Source organism: Salvelinus alpinus, chromosome 23, assembly GCF_045679555.1.
Source record: "Salvelinus alpinus chromosome 23, SLU_Salpinus.1, whole genome shotgun sequence".
Classification (NCBI taxonomy): Eukaryota; Metazoa; Chordata; class Actinopteri; order Salmoniformes; family Salmonidae; genus Salvelinus; species Salvelinus alpinus.
The window spans coordinates 34,387,595-34,401,060 of NC_092108.1; positions in this window are offsets into that span (position 1 = coordinate 34,387,595).

Consider the following 13,466-nt stretch of genomic DNA (forward strand, 5'->3'; position numbering starts at 1 on the left):
TGAGCTGCATGCACTGTCAGTTTCACCACTAGTGCTTGTTCCTTGCCCTGGGGTTATCCACAGTTATTTCAACATAAATCCTTTTTTGTGCTTAGAAGCCCTACTAATCTTTATCACCTCTCTTTAGAGCCGTTGGCTTTTCACTCACCACTTATTCCTCCGTGGAGGAACATTGTTTCCACTGCATGTGCTCCACATATTTTGTGCTTCTACATGGAAAGGATGAGAGCCCTGAAAGGACTTCCATAATGTAGGGAGACCCATTTCTCGACCCGGCATTTATCCTTTGGATAAGTGGAGGTTATTGTAAGGCATATAATAGCAAGGGTTGACTACCTCTGGAGGGCTTCAGAGCTCATTCCACCAGAGGTGTGGCTGCGTCACAGGCCTGGTTTAAGAAGGTATCTCTGTTCAGAGATATTTATGGGATTTTATTCCTCAGTAAATTTGACCGATCTCACCGGCACGTGTGCTTCGAGTCAGCACATCTGAGAGTTGATTCTGTCTAGACTACCTGGGGAGTGTACGAGCCCTACAGGAGTTGGCTAAATCCCATACTGAGTGATCGAACGATTATTTGAAATAGAATGTGAAGTTACTTAACCCTGGTTCTATGATAATGACTGAGGTCACTTAGCTCGTTGCCCTTCACACAATCTGCGTATGGAAGAACGTATACTTGTACAAGTGAGGCAGGAGGTAGCGACAACGACTTATAAAGGAGCGGGGTCTATTGGCTGTCGCTCCTGTCTGTCTACGACAGATGTTGTGTGATAGGAGTTCCTTATTGACTACGACCAACGGAGACGTACCCATACATACGGAGTGACCTCACTCATCTTATCCTAGAACCGTGGTTATGCTAATTAACCTTACATTTCACTCCCTGGTAATTGACGTTTTGTTTCAATTAGTTGTCTTTTTTAAATTGGATTTTGCTTATGGTATCTATGCAGAACAAATTAATTGATTTAAGTTAGAACCTAAACTAAGTACCTACCATGCTGAATTGTACGGTACCATTTTGATAGCTTTTTCAGCAAAGAAAATAAGCATTTTGACATGTTTCATTCGCTACTTTTTGTTGAACATTTTAGTTTGGTTCTTACACTTCACCGATGAGAATGCAAATGATATATTCTGCACGTTGGCTTTGGCAGAAACTGTAAAAAAGCATGACAAAAGAGAAACTTGAGGATTACGCTGCATATATGAGAACATTAACCCCTATATGTGACTCCCATGGATGTGTCTGAGGTTGACTATGTTTACTGCTGAAATGTGATGATTTTATGATTCAACTGCCTCTCTTAGAACAGCATTTCTGCAACCAGAATGTATTTCATCACATCGCCATGGAGTACTATCATAATCGCAACATCTTCATATGAACCGCAGCATCGACCACATTGTTTTTGATGACACCCTTACACCACACTCTAGGTGTTTCACTCCAAAATCCAAGGGACGTGGCATGCGATTTGGAGTTTGGTTCAGTGCTGTTTAATGTCGCTCATATTGAATATTTGTGTGTGTGTGTGTACGTGTCAATCATTTTCCACTCATTGTCATTGGAAAAGTCCATGAGTTTGCTCACCAGCTTTTCTGGATGTATAGTGTCAGAATGTCAGTGATGTTGTAGATGTCGGCTATACAGTGTACCTGTTAGTAGTCAATGTCAAGTGAGTAATTCCCTTCGATGTAGCCATGACATTATCCAGAATTGTTTTTTTGCACTTTACTTACAACTTTAGAGCATTGAACCCTGGTATTTGTTTCACCCCCCTCTGAGTGACTGTTATGTGCACTGGACTTGTTTCCCCCTGTATTTGGTCAAACTTGCCTTGTTTAAAAAAAAAATGTATTTTTTAAAAGCATATGTGTATTGTCTATATAAGAGGTGATTTTTATAAACTTTGTATTTTTGGATAGAAGTTAGATTTCTCACTGCACAACAGATACCGCTGGACATGTTTCAAGCTACATAGCTACGAGTATAATTCATGCAGGGAGAAGTAAGCATGAAATAGGGAAGCCATTGGATGTACCACCATTGATGCATCAAAGAGTGCTGTGGTAAATCACACTTTAATATTACAATTTGTCATGGACAGGAGTAAGAACAGTCATCTTGTTGTGCAAAGAGTATATAAACAACCCCCATTATTATCATAGAACATTACACTATTTAACTGTGTAATTTGCTAGCTACAGAACCAGGTGTGTAAATTCACCTGAAAGAAATACCACTAGTGGTGTGATTATGTCAAAATGGGGTCACCTGTGGAGAAATGAGGGAATCCTTTCAAAGCCTGGTTTTGGTTTTCTTTTCTTTTTGCAGGACGTAACATATCATTGTGCACAATTTTTTTGGTAACCCGTATTGGCTTGTGAACACTACTTTCTAAACTACTGGCTGAAATTATACTAAACTTTTATAACGCATCTTCAATGTGCAGCTCATACAGTAGCAGAAAGCATAATGCATTGTGAGTGTACACAAATGATGGTGCCTTTGTGCTATGTTGGAGTTTGTGTTATTTGAAAGGTTTAACTAAATGCTTGTCTCATATGTTAGTGAATCCTCTTGTTCCATCATATTTCGCTATGTTCACAGTTAATACATGCAGCATCACCATTTACCATAGATACAAGGGAGTTCCTTAAATGATCTGTTGGTTCAGTGTCAAGCATGCAAAACATTATCGGTTATAGGTCTGAAAATGAGAACTGTTTTGACTGCCGGAGGGGTTCTGAATTCAGTGTAGTCTTCTGGTGCTTAGCACTTGGTTTTTACTTTTGTTTTGTTCCGTTTTGTGACACTTTTCTTTTACATACTCATCATTTGAATTCTTCCGCTCGCTCTAGTACTTAAACAACTTAAGCTATTAAGACGAAACCAATTTCCAAATGTGAAGACTGCCCCAACTTATATTGCTTTTGAAAATATTTGTGATATTATTTATACCTGAATTATATACATTTGCACACATTTGTATAAAATAAATTGCCAACAGTAACTCTTAAACCATTAAAGCTAGAGGAACTAAATCAACTTTCACATGTTCACGTGGTTTATGGTTTAAGAGTTACTGTTGGTGATTTATTTTATGGAAATGTATTTAAATTCCAATTCTTTAGAACTTAGATCAATTATAACTATATACAATTGCATCAAATAAAATAGCATGCACACCACATTTTCTTCAGGAAATGTACTTTTCTAGTTTAGCTTGGTTTTATTTTTTGTTCTTTCTTTATGCAAAATATTAATTGTAGACTAAGGAAGAAAAGTGGAATAGACCTTTGTTTAAATGTGGTTTAATGTTATGTTTTCCTTGTTTGGTCTTTGTTTTTGATTTGAACAGTGGCAAGGCCTCACACACAAACTGGATTGTCAATCCAAAAGCAACAGATTTTTTGTTATCAGCCTTTTATGCACATGTAGATGCAATTTGTTGGTACATATTTATACATTTGAGCTTATATGTGCTTATGAGCTAGAGATGATGCCCACTGAAGTTGATTATTTTTGCCGAGTGTGTAGACTGGCTGTTTATATTGCTTTTCGGTATAAATGTTTTTGTGATATGATGTGAAAATTGTTGTTATATGCACTGAGAGTAATGTGCTGCACTATGTCATTGTGGCTCTGTTCTGTCTTTCTGACTTAGAAGTATCGGTTAATCTAAAGTTTTTCAGACTGATCCAAACTCCAAATTGCTCCCTGTGTTTTTACAATCAGTTGTTGTCTTTTCTTTAAAACAATGTTTTCTGTGTTTATGTAGTAAATCTGACTGATTTGATACGTCTATTATTACTGCCACCATTTTTGCACTAATATTCAGCTATTCTAATGGTTTACACTCGAACGTTTACAAAGAATGGAGCAAGTTTTTATGTTTTTTTTTGTATGTAGGTTCAGGTAATTGATATAAGGAGGAATTTGGGGGAATATAAACTGGACCCTTGCCACCCACACAAGATACTGTAAACCCATTAGCTTCCCTTTTGACACCAGACAGGTATTACATGGCCATCTCAAAGTTTTTTTAACTGCCCAGCGATTGACAGCTTCCCTTACGTCATGACTGTGACAATGGAGCTGTCCAATTCTAAAACCGACAGAGATCCAGGCTAAATAGTTGCAAAATATAGGGCAAATAACAACTGTATTTACCAGATATATAAAGTTGTATATACTTCCAATAATATAAATATTTAGAAATGTGATTTGTATGTTCCCTTTTACAGAGAGTGAGTGTGTAAGTGATGGCTAAGTTGTTTTGAGGGAATGGAAAAGTCAGCCGTTGCTTTCTCTCACAGGCTATGAACCAGCGTTTCCCAAACTCGGTCCTCGGGACCCCAAAGGGAGCACGTTTTGGTTTTTGCTCTGGCACTACACAGCTGATTCAAATCAACTAATCATCAATTATTTGAATCAGCTGTGTAGTGCTACGCAAAAAAAAACTTGGGAAACGCTGCTATAAGCCATTAGATGTGTGAGTTGCTATTTTACCTTCATTCCTTGTTGTCAGATTGGTTATCATACTATTGTTGTTTTTTTACATGCAAAGTTATAGCAACGGGTGAACCATTAAGGAAACCGAAGTTCATAAATCCTCCCTTTAACTCTTGTTTAATGTTCAAGTAATGCACTTATTTAGAGCACTTTGTTTATCTGTCATTTACTAAAATGTGTTTCTGTCAAAGGTTTAGAGTTAAATACTCCAGTTTCCCACTGTATCTCCAAATTTTTGTTTTGTTAGATTGAGAATTACATCAACTTAAAACAGTGCACTTGTCTATGAATTGTTTACATTTAGAAAAGTAGAATATTTATGCGGAAACCACAATCTGCTTTATCTTAAGTTTGTTTCTTGCGTAACCTACCGCATAAAGATTGACATGTGACTGACATTTCCTGCTTGATACCTTGAGGTAACTCAGTGTTTATCCTACATTCATTTAACAGTGGCGGGCCGCTGCTGCTAAATCGTTGCCGCAACGCCAAAAAAATTTACTTTTCGTGATGGTAAAATGTTTTCAGTGTAAACTTAAATGACCAAAACCAGATAAAGTATATAGAAAAGGTCCTGAAGCTATATATTTTTTAATGAGATCATGTTTGAGAACACCAAAATAAAAACTCAACAGTCAGGGAGAATCTAAAATTCCAAAAATGGCATGGCATGGGGCCCCCATTCATTTTGTTATACTATCTAAGTGACTCAAACATAAGAACATGGTGTAAGTCATGGTAAAATGTGTAGAATTTCAGTAAATTAGCTTTTAAAACGGCATTTTCTTTTCTCACGGCACCATGACAAAATGTGTAGAATTGCAGGAAATTAGCTTTAAAGCGGCAATTTTATCTCTGCGGCCAAGTAGAGGGCCTTAAAAAACATACCCGCCCACCTCCCCCGATAATGTTGCCACCGCTGCTGAAAATAATCCTAGCGGAAGCACTTAGTAACTCTTTCTCCATGGCAATGAATGACAAAATAACCCCTAATGGCTCAAAAAGGCTTGATGTGATATGTTTTGCTTTAAGCAAGTATTTCACTCTGACTAGGTTACCTTAGGCTCTCGAGTGGCGCAGCAGTCTAAGGCACTGCATCTCAGTGCAAGAGGCGTCACTACAGTCCCTGGTTCCCAGTCCAGGTTGTATCACATCCAGCCGTGAGTCCCATAGGGCGGCGCACAATTGGCCCAGTGTCGTCCGGGTTTGGCCGGGGTAGGCCTTCATTGTAAATAAGAATTTGTTCTTAACTGACTTGCCTAGTTAAATAAAGGTTAAAAATATATTTATATATATAATTTAACCATGTGACTAAAACCTGCTCACCCAAAGCATCTCCAGTAAGCTCTGACGAAGGCCGATAAGTAAGCTTATTAAAGATCAGTGATGCTATCAAGAGGAGTGTGCGGTTTCCTTTTTCCTTCATCTCCAGTAGGATAAAATGCAGATCTCAATATCAGAATATAAATGTTTAATTGGTTATAGGCACTACATGTTAAAAGGGTAAATGAATCAGACAGACCGTAATTGTTTGATCATTCAATAGTTCCCACAAAAAGACAACTACAAATCCTCTATGTGCATTTAATGGGGGATGACCCACTCCAGTGGTCCTTTCTTCATACAACGGCAGCTAAATTGTAATATAATGTATTTTCCTTTCGAGTACGATTACTTGAACGTTGCACATGCATTTGACTGCAATGTCTGGATTCTACACCTTCTGTACTCACAGCAACAGGACACAGTTATGCTCATCAAATATGCAAATCCTAGCATTCAGCAGCAGTTTGGCAATCCTGTACTTTTGTTGAGCTGGCCCTTTAAAATGAATGGATCAACTCTTGTTGTCTAAATTGTGCTTTTATATAAAAGGGAGAAAGCAGACCAAAAAATCCAAGTTGGCTATATTATGTGCTAAATAACTGATAACGGATGTTAAGCTTCTACTCAAATCGTACCTAATGTATTTTTCTTGTGTGAAGGCTTCTGTCTTAGTATCTTTGCATTACTATTTGTAAATGAAATGACATTAAATAAAAATCGGAGCATATCAATGTGACTGACCCATTGAATGTTGTTGGCTCGTTGTTTCATTGTTGTACAATGTTTCCATCTGCTGGGCATAAGAGGTATAGAAGCTGTGAAACGTGCACACACAGTAAGATGTATTGAAATGGTTACTGAAACAGTCACATTCAGGTCTTATATCAGCTCATATATGATAACCACTTATCAACTTTTTGTGGAAAGACTGCATTTAGTCATTTGTCTCTTATCTGCAGTGTTGGGAGTTTCCCAGGTGTCACTGGAAATAACCTTATTCTCCTGGTATTTTTGTTTAATTAGGCAAGTCGGTCATTATTTACTATGACGGCCTACCCCGGCCAAACCCTAACGACGCTGGGCCAATTGTGCGCCACCATATTGGACTCCCAATCTGTTGTGATACAGCCTGGAATCGAACCAGGGTCTGTAGGTTATTGTAAGCAAATTTGATTGAAAACATTGTTGGTGCCTTCCACCCAGGTGTGTGTAGCCAGAGAGGAAGAGGCGAAGCGAGAGGATTTACTCCGCCCAAAATCTGTCCGTGTGAGATAAGCCCTCTTTGTATGGAGGTCTATGAGAGAGAGTCGAATTACGTGAAGCACATTTGATAGAATATACGTTTCGTTACAAATGTTACGGCGACATTGAGAAAAACTACTTTGTTGTGCCTGTTCATGCACGTACCTGCCCTCTCATTGGCTATAATGGTCCCGCCTGATCTCGCCTCCGCCAGCCTGCGGAGAGGACATGTATTTCCATTGTTAGAGCGGTCACTCGACTATCTTCTCAATATAATAATCATTTTTGGTGTAGCTAAGGTACTGGCCGTGTCAAAACCGCAATGCATCATGGATAAATTTTCACTGATTGATCTACAAACAATAATTAATAGTTATTTATGATACAAGGTTCTGCACCCCTACTTCCTGTGGCTATGCACTCCTAAACAACGTAATTTTTAAAAACTTGTAAAGTCTACACATTAGTCCACTCTGTTTGTAACATATTGTAGTTTTTTTTAAACATAACTGTATTGAGATCAAATGTTTAATTGATGAGAAAATTTGCAGAATGTCTACCAAAATCCCTCTTTCTCCAGCTTCTCCCACTGCCGGACACTGGGCTTCCTCGTCACCATATTTGGTGGTGACTGGAAACGCCAACCAATTTTTCTATTTGTGTTGGGGTTATATGGTGCTTCAAAACTAAGACTTACGACTTAAGTGTTTTCAAGACAACTTGGAACTCGGTGAAAAAAACGAGCTCCGACCAGAATTATACTTTTTTGAACGATCATCCAACTCCGGCCTCCTTTCTAGAGCTCCAACCTGAAGATCACTGACGTCAATATTTTACCTCGTATTTTCTCGAAATCCCAGTTGTCTTGAACGCACCATGAAGGCAACTGGGAACTGGGGGGTAAAAACGAGGTTGAATCATTCGGTCAGTGATCTTCAGGTCAGAAAGTCGGAGCTCGAGAAAGAGTTGGATGATCGTTGAAATCAAATTTTCACAATCGGAGCTCGTTTTTTGTCAAGGGTACATGTTGCCTGTATAGAGAAAATATTTCAAGAGTCTGAATAAGAATACAATTGAATAAAGCCAAAGAAAAATAACAAACATAAGTACCTATGCTGTCAATGTTGTAAGATTGATGTAATTCTCTCCATGTCAGCAAGTTCCCTGCATAGACCTAACCACATATCTTTTGAGAGTGCATGTTCATTTTTACAGTATTTTGTTACTTATTATTATTATTATTTATATTTATTTAACTAGGCAAGTCAGTTAAGAACAAATTCTTATTTACAATGACGGCCTACCAAAAGGCCTCCTGCGTGGGATGGTGGCTGGGATTAAAAATACATGTCAAAAAAAAAATATAGGACAAAACACACATCACGACAAGAGACACTACATAAAGAGACCTAAGACGACAATATATTATGTCAGCAGCACATGACAACACAGCATGGTAGCAACACAACATGGTAGCAGCACAAAACAGGGTACAAACATTGTTGGGCACAGACAACAGCACAAAGGGCAAGAAGGTAGAGACAACAATACATCACGCAAAGCAGCCACAACTGTCAGTAAGAGTGTCCATGATTGAGTCTTTGAATGAAGACATTGAGATATAACTGTCCAGTTTGAACTGAAAAGACGAGCGACACAGGGATGTGTGTGCTTTGGGGACCTTTAACAGAATGTGACTGGCAGAACGGGTGTTGTATGTGGAGGATGAGGACTGCAGTAGATATCTCAGGGGGGAGTGAGGCCTAAGAGGGTTTTATAAATAAGCAACAACCAGTGGGTCTTGTGACAAGTATACAGAGATGACCAGTTTACAGAGGAGTATAGAGTGCAGTGATGTGTCCTATGAGGAGCATTGGTGGCAAATATGATGGCCGAATGGTAAAGAACATCTAGCCACTCGAGAGCACCATTACCTGCTGATCTATAAATTACGTCTACATAATATAGCATGGGTAGGATGGTCATCTGAATCTGTGTTAGTTTGGCAGCTGGAGTGAAAGAGGAGCGATTACGATAGAGGAAAACAAGTCTAGATTTAACTTTAGCCTGCAGCTTTGATATGTGCTGAGGGAAGGACAGTGTACCATCTAGCCATACTCCCAAGTACTTGTAGGAGGGGAGTACCTCAAACTGGTTGGTGGTTTCTTGGGGTCAAGTTTAAGGAGCTCCTTTAGCACCTCGGACTCAGTGACCACCTGCAGGGAGAAACTTTGTAGCAGGGCAGGGATTATTGAGGTGGAGTAACTCTGCAAATCATGGTCGAACCAGGGGCTGAACCTGTTTTAAATTTTAATTTTCTTTATGGGGGCGTGTTTGTTAACAATATCACTGAAGATATCAAAAAAGAAGGTCCAAGCTTCGACAGAAGGGATCAAGCTGATTCTATACCAATTTACAGAGGCCAGGTCATGAAGGAAGGCTTGCTCATTAAAGTTTTTTAGCAAGCATCTATGACAAATCAGGACAGGTCGTTTCACTGAGCAGCCATTACGAACACAGGCTGTAAAACAGTGATCACTAAGGGCGTTACAGAAAACACTAGACTGGTACCTATCAGGATTATTTGTGAGGATAACATTGAGAAGAGTAGCCTTTTCTGGGTGTTTGGAGTCATACTTTACAGGATTGGTAATAATCTGAGAAAGATTTAGGGAGTCCCATTGCTTTAGGACTTGGTCAGGTGGTTTAAGCATGTCCCAGTTTAGGTCACCTAGCAGGACAAATTCAGACTTAGTGTAAGGGGCCAGGAGAGAGCTTAGGGCAGGTAGGGTACAGGGTGGTGCTGATGGAGGACGATAACACCCCTCAACAGTCAACAAAGAGCTATTTGAAAGTTTAATGCTTAAAAAAACAGAGAAACAAATTGTTTGGGGACAGACTTGGTGGCTACAAGCGAGCACTGAAGGTGATCCTTGGTAAAGATTGCCACTCCCCCGCCTTTGGAAGATCTGTCTTGCCGAAAAAGGTAATAGCTAGAAAGGTTAACATCAGTATTCAAAATACTCTTTCTGAACCACATCTCAGTAATGACTAACATCTGGATTGGAGCTGGGAACCCACACTTTCAATTCATCAATTTTAGGTAATAAGATTCTAGTGTTAATGTGCAGAAAACCCAGGCTTTTACAAGAGCAGAAATCAGTGAAACATATCAGAGCACAAGTCAATTGGGGCTAGCGACAGTAGATAGGCCAGGGTATACATGCACATTTCCATATATCATCAACAGTAATACAATCGAGGCACGGCAGAGGACAGGGAGAGCTCCGCAGTGTTGATTTATGACATTTGAATGTGCATTAAATGGCAACAGGATCATATTGTACGGCAATTTTGTCAGGTAACATGAATACAAAGCTGGCGAGAGGTGGTTAGAATTAGATGGGGGGCCAAAAGTTAGTGTAACCAATAGAGAGTCAGAGTCCCAAGTGTGGGAACAAACAGTCTGTCCCACGTTAGAGTAAACAAGAATGTTCATAGTCAACAAAGCATGCAGGAGTCATGAGGAAAAATGTACACACACAGTGCCTGTGTGCTGAAGGCAAGTGAAAGCTTGGTAGGGAGGGGGGAGTGTGGTGGGGGTACCTCTACCAGACAGGGAGAGACAAGCCAGGACAGACGGTGAACAGATCGCCAGGTGGAATCCAAGCAGCAGTGCAGTGGGAGTAGGTGTCACACCCACTTGGGACAAGTTTTATTTCTGGAGGAGGCATTTCCTTGCTGCTGCTAAAAGATAATCTATCAATTTAAGTGGAGAGGATTGGAGTGTCTCCACAGGAACAATACCTAGGAGGAAATGACATGGATCTGGTTGAATAATGCCTGTGATGTCCTGTATAACATGATTCACCCTGCCATGAGTTCCTAAGATTATTCAAAGAGGATATTTGCATGGCCATTGTGGATTTTAGAAAATATTCAAATAAAGGCTGTGTTTTGTGTAGGCTTACCCTGGCCTGGCGTTTTGATAACCATGTTAATCTCTCCCAGACAAGGTGACTTTTATTAATCTATTTGCCTGTATTTACCCCCCAAAAATGAAATATGATATTTAGCTGCTATCATAGAGAACTACAAATGCCTGTCTCAAGCTTCACATCACTCACCAAGGCCCATGGTCATCTGGATGAGACTGCCAAATCGAGGCTAAGGTAAGAATCTCCCGGGCTTTTAATAAACATTTAGTCATTCATAAATTGGCTAAAGTTGTTTAAATGGACAATTCTGTTAACTTTCTTGGTCAAGTTTTATATTGAAAAATGCCTGCTATCTAGCTAGCTCATAGTTAGCAACATTAGCCTGGCTAGATGGCTACATTAGCCATCTATTTGACTAGCCATTTAAATAGATGAGAAATTCATAAAAACAAGTTTAACTTTCTTTGGCTTTTATAAACCAACAATCTAGCTTGCTAGCTAACTTAGATGGTGAAGCTAGGGCTAGGCATTCTTGATAATGTTTGTGTCTGGGTGAGTGGTGGGTAGCCTACTTCAAGTACTACATGACTTGTAGCTACCCCAACTAGCTGTATTATTTTAGTCTGGCATTTTGAGAGGTTTCAGAGATGGACTGATTTGCATCAACTCTTTAGTCAACAGTGTGGTTACTTTACTGCTGGAATCCATTGATATGTTTGCTGTTACCCCCTGGACAGCTGATCATTAGTATTGCTAGCCTAGTAGACAAGGTTATGTAACCTTATTTAGTCCTACCTGTTATGGTGGGTTTTAAATTAATTGGTATTCACACATTTGTTTTTTAGGTAAATTATTGTCATGTTATTGATGCTAAAATTGCAAGCCTTGTTTTTTTTTTTGCACTTTCCCTATTCCAGAACCAGTGGGTGTCCCTGAGGCTTACCACCTCTCAATTAGGTAAGCTGTTTCAACCTGGAACACTATTCTCCTGCTTTGGTCTGTTTCAGTCATTGCAGGAAGTCCTGAAGAGCAGGACTGTGTGAAGGGTTTTTATCCCAGCCCAGCTCTAACACCTGACTCATGTTAAATAATCAACATACCGAATCACGGAGATAGACTATGTAAAAAAAAAAAAGGCCCTTCCTTTCAGGCCTGGCGCACCCCCACATGTGCATTTGATTTATGGCCGATTAGATAAGATAATCGGGACTGGCAGCTCTAATTAGCCTCTCTCTCTCTGTTAAGATGCTGACATCTTATTTGTAGTAGTTATGTGTGAATATAAGTACATGTAATGCTATGCTATGTACAGATCCAATTTCATAGCTCCATTACCACTGTTGACATGTTTGTACATGTTCCTTTCCTTTAGAAACCACAATGTTCACTTCTGTGTGTGTTAATGTGGGGTGGCGAACTAGAGAATGAAACTCTGGAAATGGACACATCTGCCTGGTTCTTGTCGGACCGCCAGACCAATGTGGAGTCAGCATTAAGGCACTAGTGGGTGAGGGCATCTACAGCCAACCGCTCAGACGGCTCCAGCTAGCTGTTTTTACACAGTCTTTCATTTCGCAGGATTTAGCGACCAACAGTTTTTTTTTCAGGCTATGGTTTGTAATCAGGTATGGGCTGGGCTGGAACAAAAGCTTATACACAGTCCAGGCAATCAGATCTGGAGCAGTCCACCCATGTGTAGACTAATGTACTGGCCCGTGTGGTACAGTCTTTCATATGTGTAGTAGTTTGTTGCATCATATTGCTTAGTTTATCATTTGTTTCAACTTTGAATTCAATCTAAACCACAGATTAACTTCCTCCATTTTGTATAGATGCAGACCCAAAGACACTCAAGTCTCCAGTTGTCCCAGTAATAGTTGATGTACAGGCCTAAGTGACCATACACAATGGACCTACAGCTGGGGTGAGATTATTCCATCATTCACACACAGTAGACCTGGTGTAAACGTGGTCAACAAAATGCTGTCCTCAACGCTTAAATTGTATTGTCTATGGCAAAAATTTTGGAAATGCTGTGATCACTAAGAAATGACATTGAGGGACACACGCTGAGACCCCGAGTATGACTGGACAGATTTGTGACAACGACCTAAAAGGGGTGCAGAAGCACACCAGCACCCCATTTTATGTTTATTCCATGGCCAACCATCCCTCTAGCTACCCCTTATTCCACATCTATGCCTTTTCTGCCTCAACTTCAGACACTTTGGATCTAGGCAAGTCAGATAAGAACAAATTCTTATTTACAATAATGGCCAAACCCGGGGACGCTGGGCCAATTGTGCGCTGCCCTATGGTACTCCCAATCACGGCCGGATGTAATACAGCCAGGATTTGAACCAGGGACTGTAGTGATGCCTCTTGCACTGAGTTGCAGTGCCTTAGACCACTGCGACACTCGGGAGCCCAGTACGTCC